General features: G+C 35.9%; 1 protein-coding gene across 5 annotated transcripts in view; it reads right to left on the reverse strand.

The window, feature by feature from the left end:
• SOX2 (SRY-box transcription factor 2) overlaps positions 1-18,723 on the reverse strand; it is a 275,994-nt gene that overhangs the window by 126,564 nt on the left and 130,707 nt on the right. For 4 of the 5 annotated variants that reach the window (XR_005822346.1, XR_005822347.1, XR_005822345.1 and 1 more), the window contains one exon: positions 15,770-15,831. The exons of the other annotated variant lie outside the window; for it this stretch is intronic. The gene's annotated coding sequence lies outside the window, so the exon portion shown is untranslated. The remainder of the gene's footprint in view (positions 1-15,769; positions 15,832-18,723) is intronic. 5 annotated transcript variants of the gene reach the window in all.

Genomic DNA, 18,723 nt, shown 5'->3' on the forward strand with positions numbered 1-18,723 from the left:
ATTAAACCTGTGCACAAGACCTGGGATCACATGCTTTCAATTACTTTTGTTATATTCTGTTTTTCTAGTTGTTTTCTTTCAGAATCTGAAATTCATCTTTTGGCCACCAGAAGTTTCAATGCTATTGACAGATCTTTAGAACAAATCTGCACGTATTTGTTTTTCATTTGGCACTGTGACAAACTCGTTCTCCTATCATGAAAAAAAAAGGCAATTTCCATTCACTTTCCTTTGAATATCTAGATTCACCATATTCCATGTGTTGGATCATGCATGCAGCCCCAGAGCCTAAAATGATTCAGAATCGCTCTTTCTAGTGCCAGAAAAATATTGGTGGACACAACAATCTCTACTTTCTGCCATCAGACCATTAACTACAGGCTCACTGATCAGCTGCCCAGTTGCATATGTAGCTTACAAATATGTATAACTTTGGTTCTCTACTGCATTCTTACAGCTATAATTCCATATATTGCCACAAGTAGAAGAACCAGGAGAAAAAAATACTGTGGAAAGACATTACAGAAGAGTCAGACTTGGGAAGTGATGCTTTTTATGTTAATTAATAGCATCAACTGTCCTATCAACAAATGCCTTTTTTATGGAGCCTAGCACACTACTGTCTTGGACCCTGACTGGCACTGTAACAAAGACTGCTTTGGTACATGCAACAAGGATCTGCCATCTACTGCTGACAAAATAGGAACGCAGAGAAAGCCAGTCAGAAGTGGCACAGAGATCTCACGTCCTGTGATGTTAGAGAGAACTTATTATGGTAACTGAACCTCTTTTTATTTTTATTTTTTATCGAGGGGAAGGGCAGCTTTGTAGTTCATATATATGCCTTATAACATTTCATGAGCTCCAAGCAAAGATCACTGTGCCCCACAATATTAATTGAGCAAGCATTCTCTGTCAGTATTCATACTTTCTATGATGGCATATAAATGACAAAATACATCTATTACACCTCAGTTTCCCTTCAGTACTGAAGCTACAGATATGTCAAAGGGGAGAGAAAAAAAATCCAGACAAAAGGGCAGGAAAGTCATGTGTGCAACACCTCGAAACAGTCCGGCTACTACCGAGTAAGAACTTTCACAGTTGAGTGAGCTACTGAATGTATGTATTATGTATGAGGATCCCAAAGCATATAGCTAATCTACTTGATTACTTTTTTATTGCATAAAATTTTCAAACCAAAGTTTACAGACAGGGTGTAATACTTCAGAATAAAGCACAGCATTTCAGAACAATTGCCTAAAACGCATGGTATACCTGGGAACCAAAACTGCCTTTGGCATGAAGAATACAAAATAAGATTTGACACACATTACCTGACTTTTCAAAGAGTCAAAAAGTACAGATAGGTCAAGAAGTGACTGAACTGATATTTTCAGCCCAGGTATTTGACATTAAAAACAAAACCAAAAAAAAACCCCAGTCTTCTGGTTTAGATGGAGTTACAGAAGTAGCTGTTTTGCAGTCATCATAATCTGAAATAACATTTTGTGTTGGTTTCCCATTTACATTTTAAAAAAAGGTAAGTGTCCCTAAATCTTTCTGCCTACCTATTCAGAAGGACAGGTGAATAGGTATCTGAACTATGGGAATGGAAACTGGTATCTGATACTCTGTGTCCAGAGTTCATCACTGCTCAAGGGTGAAGACTTCCTACTGCTTTCGTTGCTTATACAAATATGGCTACAGCAGCACCAGCCTTGGCTGCATATCAGCTCTCCTAAAATTTGCTGCACTAAGGATTTACATGCCTTGCAAATCACCCTGGGCTCACAAATGTTATCATGCAATTACATTTCTCTTTCTGAACACACAAGCATTGAGCCTCAAGGTCATCCATCTTCACTCCTTCACTCTCATGTCCAGCAATGAGGCATCAATCATGATAGTTACAGGCATAGAAAGAAAAAAAAAAAAAAAAAAAAAAAAAGAGTGGAAGGTCTCATGGAACATTTCAGGATAAAGAAAAACAGTGCATTCAAGAGTACATGCTGATCCTAACCAGCACTATATGGGACCACTGTTGCATTATGATATGTGGTTTCATATTGGCTGACTATGGTATGTTGGCTCTGAGTTGTCATCATCCCAGCTGAATTAGATACCAATAGAAAAATGAGGTGATAATGCCCCAAATTTGTCCTGAGGAAAGTAATACAAGCATTGATGCAGATTCAAAGCTCTTTACGATGCTATTAGGTTTAATGTCCAAATATTTACTTTCAAATTAAGTTGAAAACCAAGCAGAGATGATTTCAAGTGGTTTCAGACACCTGCAAAAAGCAACTACTGTATTCAATTTATATATAGCTATACATTGTTTTTCCCAAAGTATTCTGTTGCTTCTGCTAGAATTTGAATGAATGCCTACAGGATTCTGAACTGATACAAATTCTGAACTACCACCATCTCAGGTACTACTTCTGAGGTGTAGAAAACAGTATTTTGAACTCTGGGTGCTGTTTTTGGTGACCAGCATTGCCCTCTTGAACTTTAGCTTCTGGATGAACAAAATTGTTTCATTACAACCAAACTGCATTTCCACGCTCCTTTTTCTTCAAAATTTGAAAAAACAAAACCACCTCCTTTCTGATTTGGATGAGAAACCACCTTTCACTCCCAATACCAGAAAGTGTGAGGACTTTTTACTATTACAGACCCATTTCAGAAAGCTCTGTAAAGAATGAAGGAGTAATGGGGTTTGCAATTGAAGATTGACGCGACTATAGTGTAAAAGACTGACAACTTGTCTATGACCCAGAAACAGCACTCATAGCCATACCTGACTGTGGTAGACCAGGTTTCTGAAGAGAGATTTGATAGGTCTCATAGCTATATGGCACGAACAAGATTTTTTTTTTTTACGTGTTTCTGTCAAAATTTCTCCTTATCCATAAAGATGATGTGAGCTTGGGATGGTTTGCCCTTAGCTATTGGATTTCTATATTTTCTGAGATAACTTGAAAAATTCATGATGGTTGTAGGCTTTTTTTTTTTTTTTGTATAGATATAAATATATTTGCTCCCTTCTCTTTTGATACGCACCTGATTTTCTGAAAACTTCTCTCTAACAGGAAGAAAAAATATTAGAATCCTTGATATACAGATGCATACCTGACATCCTAGAATTTACCATGGTGTTCATAAAAATAAAATTGAATACTAAGATGTGACATACTAGGAAAACTACTGGTTGGGTGTCCTGAACCCCACTTATTTTCCAAGACTATCAAGGGGGGAAAGGAAAAATGAGGATAGCTTTTTCCAAATATATAATTTCAGTGCCAAAATAAGAGTACTGGAGAGGCAAAAGTGAAAGACAATATAGTGGTTACTATTAATAGACTTAAGCAGCAATTCAAGTTCTTGCAGGATAACAGAGCTGGTGCTACCAGTTTCTAATACTTAAGAACATGAAGAATCATTCTTTTCCTCCTTGTCCACCACAGAAACTTCAGTAATCAGAGAGGATTATATAGTATATATGTATATTATACAGTAATAAAAAGTAAATTATGAATGATATGAACTTCAGAAAATACAAGTATTGATTTAAAGCCACATATAACACAGACCAGTGGGGAAGCTCACCTCATATTTCTTTCAATCTGTTACTTGCATTTAAGGCTTAACATCTATTTGAATAAATGTTTTGTTTTTAAAGTTTAATACAGACATTCCAGCCTGTTGCTATGTAAGTTGCTCTGACGGTTAATTACTCTCGAAGTTAAACATTGGTACCCTATTTCCAGACTGAATTTGTCTGGTGTTAGCATCATCCATTGCAACCTGTTATGTCTTTTGTTGGCTAGATTAAAATGCCTACCATCAGAAATTTCTTCAGAAAGCAACTAATAAAATCAGATGAACTGAGGCAGTGAGCTTTAGTCAGGACTTGGACACTCAAAGGCCTTTATATATCTACAACTAGCTAACATCAAAGCCATCAACATTTTATGTCCGCATATGTTTAGCTAGCCTAGCACAGAAGTTAGTTTTTTTGAGCATTTTCCCAAAGAAGAATAAAACAAGAGTACAAGAAAAATAGTTTAGAACTTTTGAATTATGTTTTCCCATTTCTTCTCTATCACTGTATCTGAATGGTCATGCTATGACTAAATCAGATTCAAAAATAATTCTCATCAGCAAAGCTGAATTATTAAATTTTATTTGCAGAGGGAAAAAAAAAACACAACACAAACAAACAAACTTGACAACAGTTTCACACAGTATGCAGCAAATATAGAACCTTTGTGTAACGTATCACATTAAGTGGCAGTAAAAAATATAAATTGTAAAATACATTGCATTATCTCCTCTATTTGGATCACGAAGCTTCCCTATGGAAATATATTCTATCTATTCATATTTCATACCTTTTTGACCAGAAAGGTCAGAATGGTAAGAAACTACATGAAAGAATAATATATGGAGAATTTCAGACATAAATTATTGTCTTGCCCCTTTTTTTTTTTTTTTTAAATAATTATTACATTTTCAGACATACTTTTTTTCCCCAAATTTTAGGCATTTGATCCTGGAATTATCTCAAAGATCCAACATACTTTTATGTGAAAAAGCACCTCTTCTCAAACCAACTTCCAAAACTCTGGAACCTCTACACCATTTTTCCCCAGTCAATCATATATTACAGAGAACATATCCATAACAAAGAGAGGCAAAAGCATAAGAAGATGTAATAAAATTTGTAGTCAAGTTCGCAATGGATGTGAATCAGCATAGTTTCACAGAAGGCAATGGAGGTAGTCTATTTTACCTCATTAAAGTATTAAAATCTCACAGATTATTGCATTTTAAAAGAACAGTTCATTTAAACTGCAGTTCATTTAAACAAATGATGCAATATAGCTTCTGTAGAATGCAGACAGTTGATTCAGAAATTATGTTTTGGCTTATATTCAAATCACGTTTCTAATATGTGTTAATATTTCCAAAGTGTAATTTGTATAACTACACCCACTAGCCTATTCTGTCAGCAGCAGCCCTATAGGAATATCTCAGTAGAAAAGTAAGCTGTTCTTATGTTCCATGTATAGCGGCACAGTCAAGATTTAATGCAAATAAATCCAACTCTAAGAAGAACCAGGTACAACCTAGTCAATGGTCAATAATACACTAAATATATTTGTTTTTATTTTTATGTGCACTTGTCCTTCATCACTGTCAGTCTAGGATGACTTGAGAATGGCCAAGAACAATATGTTGCTACATTTGGTGGATATGAACCTCATTATTCTTGACTTACGTTTTTTAAAAAATCTAATAAAAAGCACAATAATATTTTTTGTTACAAAAAGATATTCTAACACAGTCCACAGTTATGTTCCAAGTTTTTCTCCTGATCCTGTCCAAAACAAAACAAACAAACAGCCTTAGATTTTTTTCTCTCAGTCATATTTACACATGACACTTATGCTCTTCTCCTTCAGTCCCTTTGCTTTCCCTTGCCACCCCCACTACTGATGGAGTCTCGCATCCCTATATTTTTCGTGCAGCAAGTCTGCAATCGACACCTAATGTTTACACTGTATTTATCTGCCAGGTGAGTCACATAAGTAATCCATTTTCAGATAGATAAATCACATTTTTAAGATACATAGCGTGGTTGCACTCAATGAAAACAGATCACTTAGTACACTAACTTGTCACAGGTTATCATACATACTTTCTCAAAACTGTAAATAAACTGATAGCCATAAAAGCTGAGTTTGGACCTTTGTCTAGTAATGCTTTCTCACTGCTTGCTGGTGAAGATGGTCAACCAAAGCAAAACTTCTGTCATGATCTATTAATAGAGAATAAGGATTAATGAAGGATTATATCATAATGAGTCTGCCTGCAGAGTTGCTTCAGTTCTTGTCCTTTACTGCCAAAATACAGTTCTCATTTCCAACAAACAAAGTCTATCTGAGAGAAAGCACAGAGCCCCTTTAGAACTGGAAAGTCCTGTGCATAATAATGAATGACTAACTCTTCTTTTGCCAAAGCGCTTCAGCACTTTCAATGTCATAGGTCAAGGCAGTGATTCAGAGGGGGCCTGATCCTTATCTAAGCTTTTGCAACAAAATTAGAATGTGTTGTAGCCTTATTAAAGAAATGTTTGTTCCACCATCACTGAAATGAAAAGAAAGCAGCTCAACGCAGTTTTGCAAATCACAGCAATAAACTGCTCAAGTTAACTGCTTTATTACAAATATTTAATTATTCTGTATGTTAAAGATCCTACCCTCATAAGACAAAGCAAATAGTATTCTTGATAATTTATTTTGATCTGCATGTGTCTGAGAGGGTATTTTATCAATTTGATAGACTCTAGTAGCCTTCATGTTGAAAATGAAAAAAAAAAAAGTAATTCATACACTTACAGAAACTACTTCAGCTCCAACAAGAACAATAAAAACAATATAGGATTTTTTCTTAAATTATTTAAACAATACTTAATATTTACACATAAAGCTCCCTGTATATTCTCAATAGACACTGTGTAAAGAGAACTTATATACATAATAAAGTTGGTCATACTATACACAGTATTACTATTGCAGTAGTTGTCTGATAAAGAAGTAATTTTTCTATAAGTTTTCACTGTTAAACTCTTAGCATAGTTAAATTCAACTGTTAAAAAATCTCTCTATATAATCCACTTTTCTTTAAAACATTTAAGGCAATAGGGAAGGAATTAATTAGAAGACAGGTGACACTACGAAAAAATAAGTGAAAAAATAAGACCATTATATTAGCCACTGAAAAGAGAATGTCCGAATTTGAATTTGATTTCTGTTTGTTAGACTAGCTACAGCAAAACAAAAGAAAAACATAAATAAAGTTACACCTCCTCTAAGTTGAATGTCAAATAAAATGTAACCAGAGAGTATATTAGGACTGAAAAGCAGAATACTAATCTCTAAAATTAGAAAATTGATCAACTGGGATATGCATCAGAGAGATTCATCAAAGCCTTGCAACAGCCTATCTCCATTTACTGTTTAGATACAGCTAATCTACATCATTAAATTGACCATTCAGTAACTGAAAATCTGCCATGTAGGTCCCGACTTTTCATAGAGGCTTTTAAATATGTATTCGGTAACTACAAAGTACTGAATATATTTTCAGTCTTTTTATACTAAGATTTACAACTAATGACCTTAAGCAATGTCATGCATGTAAAACAAAATTATGAGACCACCCTGGTTTGAGCAGAATTAAGGTATAGAATCATACTTCATTCTCATTCAAATTCAGTAGGATAGAACAAAAAAAAAATCCATAGTAATATAGCTAAACCTATTTCATAGTTTTACTTTGTAAAACATGCCTCTTCACTTGTATTTTGCTATTACAGACTCAATATAAGTAGACAATTATCTAAGCTTAATGCCAAGAATGATAATGCATTGAGCACATGCAAAATCCTCGTGCAACATCAACTACAGCCTGAAGGGATAAAACATTTATCAGTTGCTGCTTAGAGCACTAGTGGCTTGAAAATTTGGCTGCCCACGCCGACATTTAGTGAAATCATAGTTTTAGCTTCATTCAGAACCCAACACAGTAAAGCCTGATACCAGGATGACTCTGCTGGCAATCTGCCTCCCCGTACCCACTTGCACTGCAGGCTACTTTCTGTCCCACTACTTTCCATGAAAGAAGTTCTTTTACTTAACTGCAGTAGTTGGCACAGTGCCTCTTTCATGGACCAAACTAACCGTCATCTTGGATGTAACAAATTAGTACATTCTCAGAATAATAATAAGTATGGACATGAAAACACTATTGTTTTTACTTGGAAATGAAGTAACTACATTTTAGCTGGGTGACTTTTTCAATTCAGCACCACAGGCAAAAATAAATCTTATAAAAAATAATGGACAGTTACAGGAGATATGAGACACAGCTTTTGCTGTGGGTTCAGAAGTAAAAGAACTACTTCTCATGCTGCCTGAATGATATACTGTAAAATAAAATTGTGAATATCAAACAATTGGTTCATTTAAAAAGAATTGCTATAGGGTTTTGATACTTGATTTACATCAGATAAAGATATCTTTGCTTGTTAAGTACAGAAATGGTTAAGAAAACTCTATTCATGTTAAAATGAAATAGTTTACAAAATACATTGAAAACATTAGATATACAGTAATACAAGAACTAGGACTGAGCTAAGCAAAGAATTATGATTGCATAAATTCCAAATCTAAAACAAATGTAGGTTTTGTGAAATGTATCTTAAACTACAAATAAATATTCCTAAAGCATAACATATTTACCATTTTATCTGGGGACTGTGATTGTAATGAAAATACATTTTTTCTCAAGGTATGTACATTTATTTGCATGTTAGATCCTTTAAAAACATTAGTTCAGAACAGATTTTGTGATACCATTTAAAACAGCTGATAAAAGTAAATTCTCCTCATTATTCTTGTCGCTCTAGCACAGACGTCCTAGGCCAAGTTCTCTGAAAAGTACAGATAACTTAAACTTTCCTGTATCATAGCCCAATACAGTAACAGCTCTCTTGCCAAACTATGATATGGAACATTAACAGGGATTTGAATAACAAGTGCATCCTTTACTGTATAACTCCTTAGAAGCAGATAAGACTAAATTAGTGTGAAGTGATGACAAGTACGAAAGATTAAAACAAATATTTCTTTAAATATGCTAAATATATTGCCATTTTATGTCATATTCAGTCTGTGAAACAAAAAATCCAATACATATCACATATTTAAAAAAAAAAATACTGAGTTTGAGACAGTTTAAATAATTCAAGGTATTTTATGTAAAAATGTAACAATTTTGCTAAACTTTCTGGTTCAAATGAGTCCAAGAATATCTCATTATAAATGGAGACAGTCCTGAAAAAGCAATCAAGCATGACTAAAAAGATCACTCTTTTACACAAAAAAATAGCCTTCTTATTTTACCCTTTGTTGGAAAGACATTTGGCCAGCCACAGGGGAAATACATAATCTACTTTTATATTCAAATAATATATTTCAAAATTCTATGCATACAAGGACCTTAAAACAATTCTGGGTGGAATATATAAGACATGGGTTTATGTGATCCTAATAACTGAATTGCTGACATGGGCTGACAATTACTTGGGGGGGTTGTTTGTTTGTTTCCGTTACTTTAAAGGATGTGTACAAGGATTTTGTCCATTAGTTATTTCTAATGTGACTTTGAAGTAAAATACCAATGGAAAGACATTACAGTAAAATATATAGGGAGCTTCTGGCTAGAAAAACCGAAATATTACTTATGATGAGCATGCACATTTTCATGGGGATGCTGATTATTAGAGCTATATTAATTCTGAACCTTAATTCTGATTAAAGAAGCATTCCACCCCAATCATAGCTTTTAAAATTAAATATTTTTATTTAAAATATACAAATCTTAGTGTATTGTTTTTATTTTTATTTTTATAAATTCATAAAAATATTCAAATAAGAAGAATTTGCACTGATTTGTTTTCAGAATTTCAAGGACTAATGAATCAGCATCTTAATTTTTAAGCACACTAATATGTCAGTGGTTCTGCAGTAAAATTGCTTTTCAAGGCAATACTGCCAGGGTAAGAGTCAGGGAGGAGAGATGCAATTGATGTTTTTCACTTTACTTTAAACAAGACGACTGTTATTCAGTTTCTCAATACCCAGGATTATGAAGATCAGAGTACTATACACCCCAGAAGAGGAAAAGCTTAGAGCAATTACAGTTCCCTTCTAAGTACTGTAGCACTCACTGTTGGTTTTCAACAAATAAGCAGTCTACACACATCGTTACTGCTTCGTAGCTGCATGAGGTTCATGCTCCTAAAACTCACAAATATGAAAAAGGAACGGGAAATTCAATTGATATAATTTCACCATTTTAAGCTTTGAATTTCATCGCTCATGAAAAGTTGAAGTTTTTTTTTCATATTAGCTGGATATGTTCCACACTTATGCCTTTGCCGAGAAATAGTGAAGTTACAATATCAGGGCAAAGGACTGAGGAGTGAAATGTCACTATGACTTGCGCATTCATAGTTTCCTCTGGACCCTTTCAGTTTCTACAGCAGAGCAGGATGAATATTTGTGCTAACTACACATTTCAGTACAAAGAACCCAATTCAGAGAAAAAAAAAAATCCTCATACCATTTATGGCGCCTGTGCACTTTACAAAATACAATTATAAATGGTTTATTCATTCAGAGGGAAGAGCCTCTATAACCGTCGTGCAAGTGACCTGCCCCTTGCTGGGCTTGATGAGCCTGATCCAAAGCCCAGTGAAGGGATGGAAGCAACTTGCATCAGCTTCAGCTCTTGAACTTGTCTCCCCCACAAACATTTTATATTAAAAGAACTGCATTACCAAGTTGGAACGCACAATATGGACTTGTACATAAAAATTGTACTCCAGTTTAAACACCTGAGCTGAAATTGCATGTCTGCACTGACAGGTCAGAATGAAGATAAGTTTACTGAAAATGATTCTTGGGGATTCTGCAAACACTGTTTTTAAGTAGCAATTACTGGTTTATGGAAACAACAACTTCATATGGATTCTACTTATGCATACAAAGTGCTATATTTATTATTCTTCCTCTACTGGTGTATCCTACAAGCACTAAAAATTTTACACAAATGTTCCTAAAAAAGAAAACAGATATAGCTGTACGTCCACAGCAGTTAATAGCACAGGCAGTTAATTAATAATGTACTTGTGTGTGCAACTAGCTATTCATGCAAATTATGCAAGCAGTTGAGCGCATACTTGGTACACACAAATACTTAATTGCCCAGAGCGCTAAAAGTCTTACTCAGTGTCAAAAATGTCACACCTAACAGTTGCTTTGAGCTTCTAGACCCTCAGGACCTATAGATCTGATTACACCTCTCACATATGAACGACATGCCTATCAGCAACATTCATAACAACCTGCTACATTAATCCAGATGCACAAGATTGAAGAAACAAGATTTTGTATACAGATCTAGCAAAAATGATTTCTGTTATAACCAAAGGAAAACTATTCTGATTTTTTATGCTCTAAGTACCATTTGAAGACTTACGATACATACAGGGCAAAAAGATGTGAGGGAAAAGAAAATTAAAATGTATTTCTTCTATTATGCAACACTGTGACTCTTTCTCTCCTTGCCACTATTTCACTGATATGTTAGAAGTGCAACAAAAAGGTACAGTCTGAAGCCCCGCATAAATTTTCCCTGATTATGCCATCAACTTTTCAAAGGGTTAACGGGAAAAGCTGCTCGTTGTGCCCCCTCCTGGCTGCAGCTCCACTGCAGCCTCTAACCAATGGCAAGGGCAGCGCGAAACGTTGCCTGCCCTCTCTTTGTTGAGCATCACTATTTTAAATGCACTCACAATAACACGAAACCAAATTATTTTCAGGCCAAATATTAGGATCTTCAAGGTTTCAAAAGGAATGCATTAAAATAAAGATAACTGGTACTTTGCATTGAAAGATCTACAAAAGTTTGAAACATTAAAAAGGACGGTGTTTTCTCTTGAATCCTATTACTAGTTAGATTCAGTGCAGGACACATTGTTAAGTCTGTACTAACTCTACCTCATACCTACAAAAGAAGAGAAAAAAGCTTCCTTTATTATTAACAAAACCAGGGTTTGGAAGCACAATCTAACGTGGACATCTACGAGTCACTAGATGGTAGTGTAATTCTAATACCACGTGTAATTTGGGGGTAATGGTTTAAGGCCAATTACCAAAAAAGTGCAATGTAATTATAATGATTGTAGAATTGATATTTAATATACGATAGCTGCATATGAATATGTAAACTTCATGTGCATAGCCTGTGCTTTAATCTTTATTCTTTACACAGATGAGGTAAATCCAAATCAAAGACAGAATATTTTATGACCACTTTGAGCATGAATATCTCATCTCTTATCATATAGATAAAGAGAATATGAAAGTTCACCAGAAAGTCAGAAACAAGGTATTCCTTTACTACCAGGAAGTGAATATCCAGAATACAGAATCTGAGACAGAAGAAAGCTGCAGGATTGAGGAAAAGAAAAGAAGAAGATGTAAAGTAGAATCACAAAAGGCTGTAAAAGGGAACGAAAGCTGTACACACCTTGATATGGAATTGAGGAATTAGTATCCTTTTTTTTCTGGATATCCACAAGAGAAGACCTAGTCCAACCCATGTTATCCAAAGGATCTGAATTAAATCCAGTGCATTTCATCCAAATTATTTAATTTGCAACTCTCACTATAATTTTATTCTGAGCTTTTTCCTAGTATTAAAGTCTACATCTAAAGTTAGAGCAATCCTTCTAACTGGTTTTAGTGATAAGGGATATGTGCATACCTTTGAATTTGATATTATTTGTAATTGCCACAATGTCTACGGACCTTGTTTGTAGGGGCAGTATTAGGAAATGTTTAGGTCTGAACCATTCTGATGACCCACGCTTGCCTTCCCCTCACCCCAAGTACCACCAGAGAAAAAAAGTACTAGCCCTCTACTAAGGTAGGAGGAAAAAAACAATTCTTCCACACTAAAAGAAAGTCTGCCTGAGTTCTAGCTTCCCAAAGAGGCATAAAATATCCAGAACTGCAGCCTTATAAAAAAAAGTATTAATAAAAACAACAAGAACAACTTTCTTAAAGCTTCTTAACTAATACATCCATTTCACAAATGTCACTTACATTATTTTAAGCTTGGCACATTGAAGGACTGCCAGTGTCTCACTGGTCTTGGTCTCATGATAAACAGTATCCAGACATAAAATTCAACTTATCAAGATCCACTTTTTTTTTTCTTACAGCATGACAAGAAGGCTGAAAATGATACAGTTAAAACATTTTACTCTAAAGAAAAAGTTTTATGATTTTTTTTTTTTTTGCCAACTGTAAAACTTTTCTTTCATCCAGTGACCTCATGTGTTGACATTTATTTGGATTTTCAGGTTAATCTCAACAAGGAACAGTAACAAACACATTCTTTTGACAGAAACACTAGCACACCTGCCAAGTCTCCTGAACTATGAACTCATTGATTTGCCCCCACTTAACTCTCCATATTACAGATGAGGGTCTACATATTGTGATGGACTGAGCTAAGTCTCCTCTCCTGCTTCAGGATCTCAGGTGCTAGAATTGACACTACTCACCATCACTTTGGTATTTGGGACGCCTGAACAAGCAAAAAGGTCTTGTGCTACATGGCGGCATAGGGATATCAGCTTCCCAGTGAGACCTTCTCTCCAAGAAACCACCTGGGAGTGTACTTCCCTGTCTGTACCTGTATGCCACAGCTGTGCTTGGCAAGGAGACCCAGCCAACCCTGCGTGAGGCACTTTGTGCACCCGATACGCGGTATGTGATACCCTTGTCAAACACCCAGATGTGACCTGGTGCTTGACCAACATGAAAATTCTAGTAGTTACTGAGACAGGAAAAGGTTGAGATATTTTCTGCAAAGTTTAGATTTGAGAACTTTATTTTCATTCTAGATGGAAATATGCATCATACAAGCCCCTCAAGAGATAAAGGAAGAAAATAACTCAGGAAAAAAAAAAGTATTAAAAATAAAATTAAGTGATAAGGTTAAATAAAATGTAATACAGGAGGCGTGGAATGCACACTTGTATGCAAACTTAGCATCATGTTCTACTGATACAAGGTCATATGATTTTATTAAAGCAGCTTTGCCTGTGCATTTCTTGACTAACCTCAATTTTTTGTTGTTTTTTTTTTTTTTTGTTGTTTTCTGCATTCTTCTTCTTCTCAATGACAGCAATGCTGGACAGAACTGCAAAGATGATGATTCAGCTTTACCCCTGCCCACTGCATTTTTACAGGAGATCCTTGCCTCCATGCCTGGTTCCAGCAGATATGGGGACTTTGATTTGCATGTAACTTTACCCAGTCCCCAGAAAATTCTTCCTTCCGTTGCCTTGAAGGCATCACTGACTGTTGCGTGCTCCTCCCTGCCACCATACAGACTCTGTGCAAGCTGCAGGCTCCCACTTCTGTGTAGGACATCTTTGCTGTCCCCACCTGTAGAGTTTGGTGTCTCCTTCTCAAGCAGACCCTGCAGCCCACAAAGGTGCTGCCCCACATCCCTCCTAGGGGTCTCGCTTCACCCCACCCTCTGAAGGCAATATCACAAAACTATGAATAAAAACAAATCAGCACTAGCACCTTCACACCTTAATTCATTCAACAGAAAGACCAATGGACAATATCTCTGAACTGGAAAACAAATCTGCTAAAAGTTGGAATTTCATATTTTTCAATGTATGTGAATTTTCTACCTTAAGACAATTATTATTATTTTTTTTAACTGTAAGGCTACCCTTAATTCTGGAAAGCATTAAATGTTAGAGTTGATATACCACTTTTGTTGTAACCACTATGTGAATAAAAGCTTACTTGCTCTGTTCTATTCCAAACTAATAAACCAATATAACACCAATATTTATCTTATCATTAGTGATTGACGTATGGAAGAAGGAAGTTGTAAATAATATAAATAATTTAAAAATAATAAAAAATATATTGAAGTACTAATTTCTGAGTCAATCTATTGCTCAAAAATGGAATTCTAAACCTAAACCACATTTTGCCAGCCATTTTTTCCCCCCAAGCATTTCACTGAAAGTATGGCATTAAAAAGAAATTAAAAGAGCTAATCAGGACAGGTAATGACCTGTGTTCAATGACCTGTGTTCAATGAGTCTTAGTTTTAAGAAGGGAAAGAATTTTAGAAAGAGTAAAGATCAGCACTTCATCTTCATTTAACCACAAAGTGGACAGTGTTCCTTCCTGACAGAGGGTCGAAGAAACTGAGGCCTAGATTCCCCAATTCAGCACAATGCTTATCACAACACTTTGCAGAAAAAGATGGCTTTGAGATACCCTGGCAATGGCAATTTGGCAAATGGCAATTCAGCTCCTTCCCTCCCATGGTTCAGAGCAGCCTCGTGATTACTCCCTATCTGTGGTCCTAACATGTAATCCACCACTTGCAACACAAACATTACTACTTATTTCAGTGGGTATTGGATCAAATCTCACAGCTGTATTACAGCTGTGCAAAACATCAGAAGGAAGACCACCATCTTTACCTCTGGCTAATTTTCTATACGAAATAATGCAAAGGTATAATAATAATGCCACTGTGACCAACTCTGTGCCTCCTATTAATTTCCCCCTCAAATTTCTGAATATTGTTCTCCAGTCCCCAAACACTGCATAGAGTTATAAAAGGTCTAGGTGTCTGCATATCATCTTGCATCTGCATTTCAATTTGCCATTTTAATTCTATAATAGGTTGCTTGGACATTAACAGCACCCCACTTAATTTAAAATTACAAAGCCAAAACGCCCACAAAAACAGTGCCTGCTCATACACACTGAGTGAGACAATGTTTGATGTATTCCCACTACAGGGATGAAATGAAATGATTTTCAAAACCTTATTTGTACTGATGAGTGGTCAGTGAGTCTTCAGGCCAATGCAGATATTCTTGCAAAACATATTGATAAGAGGATATGAGTTTGATCATCACGACTCTTAAGAAAAAAAAGTCTGTGGAAAGATGTTCCCCAGCGTTAATGTATGTTATCAGCCTTCATTCAAGGCAAGTACTGAAAAAAACCCTGCAGGTAAAATCGCAATAAATTCACCTAGAGCATGAACATTTTTCTTTAAAAAGCAAACTCACTTTATGTTGCCCATGCTGACTCATCCAGTTGACTTGACATATTCTCCATATCAGCCGCACACCTTTTTAAAAATAAACAAAACAAAAATTAATGGATGGTCCTGCAGTCAGTGACTGGTTATACACACTACCTCCTAGCAATAACAACTTGCACTTGTTTCATGTCTTTCATAGTAGGATCTCAAAGCAACAGATTACAATTACACCTCATCCTCCCTAAGAAGCAGAGAAATTGGAACAGTGGGTGTTCAGCAACCTTGAAAAAAATCTCTATACAGGTTACTTACAGAAAGCAGGGATAAAAACAAAAGGTTGACCCTTTCTTTCATTTTCTAACATTTTAGCTACTACTGCCTTCTGACGAAGGAAGAAGGAATGTTCACATTTCTCAGAAATTTAGGATATCTTCAGATATTACTGTTAGTTGGGAAAATCTTATTTCTTAACCCTTATATTATGGATAATTAATTCTTCTTTTCCTCCTCCCTAATTTTCCATCAGCACCACCCATTTAGTAACAGATAATTCCGTGCCTTTCTTCTTTTGACTACCATTGCTGCAATGCTGAAGAGAATGAGTGAGGGGAGGAGTAAAGTAGAAAGAGTGGGGAATGAAAAGGGAGGGTTTGGATGGGGGGAGAAAGAGATGAAGAACAAGCAGAGGTCAAAGCAAAGAAGAAAGAAAACGGGAAAAATAAAAGAATGAAAAAGCAAGAGAAGCAGAGAAGAAACTAAAATACTTCTGGGAGACTTGGAAACATTCTGGAGAGGTGACTGGTATATCCCTTAATCTTTCCATTTATATATTCCACCTACTATCCTTCTATCTCCAGCAGGCTGAAGGGCTTCAGGACAACAGTATTTTGCCTCACGGAATTTTATTTATATCCCTATGTCTACAAGGGACAAAAAAAAAAAAACAAAAAACAACAAACAAACAAAAAACACCACACCACCATGATACAGAATCTAGCACACATGAGCTCCAGTCCTAATGTCAGGCCCTTGGATATGGCTAAGCTCAAAGACATTGTTTATGTTCCCCCATATTCTTACGCACATCTAATGACAACGCAAGCACACTGGTACAGTGCAGCTCCACGACCTGAGCTCTCTGGATGAACAGAGGAGCAGAGACATTTGCAGCAGCCTAGTGCTCCGCTCATGTTCCACTTGCACACAGTCTTTCAGCCCCTGCTGAAGCACGGGCCTCTGGCAGAAGTGGCAGTCTGCAAAGATTACAAGTTTTTTAGATCAAATAAAGTAAAGGTCCTAGCCTGTTCATGCCCAAGGAGGAAGGATTGCCTTTTTGTCATTGACTACTAAGAAGTTAAGAGTAGAAAAAGGATGGATTTGTTCTCAGACAAGAAATTATTTCTGAAACATTTCTTTCCTGTTTTGGGTTTTCTCACACATTGACTGAAGCATTAGGGAAAATATTTCAAGAATGTCTTGCAATTTTCAGACTTATTTATACAAATTGACAATAAATCGCATCCAGTCAACAGCTCTACATCAGCTTATCCTGCTTAAAAAAAAAAATCTATTCTTTAGTGTCTGATTTGAACGCACTGTTGGCCATCTTGTGAAGTTGAACACTGCTGAAAATCAGGCAATGAATATTTCATATCAGGCTTGCAAGATTGATGGATATTAAGAAAAAACACAACAACACAACACTTTGCTATTCATCTCTGATAAAGTGGAGATAACACTAGATGGTATGAACATACAATTCTTGATTCATGGAATAACACATGCAGCACTGATGCCTTCATTCCTGACAGCTTGTGCTATGTGTGCCTCTAATCTAGTATAGCCAGTATGCTAGCTTTATCCTTTAAAGATCTGCCTACAGAAACAATCACTGTGGACAGAGCATAGACTGACTATTCTCTGCTGGCCTTGAAGTGGTGTATACAAATAGGGATTTTTGAATGCTTCTAAGAGGTTCAAAAATGAATGCTGACCATTGCTGACCATTTTGTGCAAATTCTGCACCAGTCTCCTCAATCTGTTTGTAAAGACTTCTGCCTATACTGAAGGCTATTTAGGATGGAACTTGGCACATCCAGAATGAAAGTCCCAAGCCTCTGAACAACAGCGTGAGGCTTCCAGGTACAGATGTTCAGAGATCACACCCTCCATCAATTGTCACGGAAGCAGTGTGGAACACATACTGATCAGCAATCCCTATATGCACGTACTTCAGTTTTAAGAAGGAAATTTGAAAGCCCTCACACTTTAAACAGACCTTTGTTTCTGTTCAAAGTTCAGAACTTGTTCTCTTGGACTAATCTATAGATCCAGCAGATCTATAACATATAGATGAAAGTGAAAAGGCACAATTGTTCATGTAACTAAACTGAACAGATAAGGTGTCCTTACCACACCTCTCTGCAATTTTCCAGAATGCTGTGTTGAGCTTCACAGTTCCAGTCTCAGGTTTTGACTTAACAATATGCTCCCTCATACCCGCCAAGTTTTGTGTTCACTGTGGAATATTTCCAGACAGTAAAAACAATCTCTCCTTGAACTATCAAGAAAATGTGTATCATGCAGCATGATCCTTGATCCCAGGACATTTTCCTTGTGACCCCTGAATAGTCCAAACTTTTCTTTGAACATCTTTGTGCAAATGGCTGTTTTCTCTAGTCACTCTTTCCAGCTGCTAGGGACCATCAAGGAAATAATCTCCTCACTCTCTCTGGCCAGGGTGAATAAATACAGGTTTAAAAATCCTGAAAAATCTGCCTTGGTTCAGCACATAATATACCATTAGCTGGACAAATCCATATTCATAAAACTCATCAAAAATATAGTTAAGTCTTCACATATCACACCTAAGTTTCTGATGTCTCATTCTAAGTATGATGTAAAACATGTTAAAAATAAATAAATAAAAATAAACATAATGAAACAAAAGGAATGCCTAACCATTTTTTTTTGTTTCTA

This window comes from Cygnus olor, chromosome 9, assembly GCF_009769625.2.
Source record: "Cygnus olor isolate bCygOlo1 chromosome 9, bCygOlo1.pri.v2, whole genome shotgun sequence".
Taxonomy (NCBI): domain Eukaryota; kingdom Metazoa; phylum Chordata; class Aves; order Anseriformes; family Anatidae; genus Cygnus; species Cygnus olor.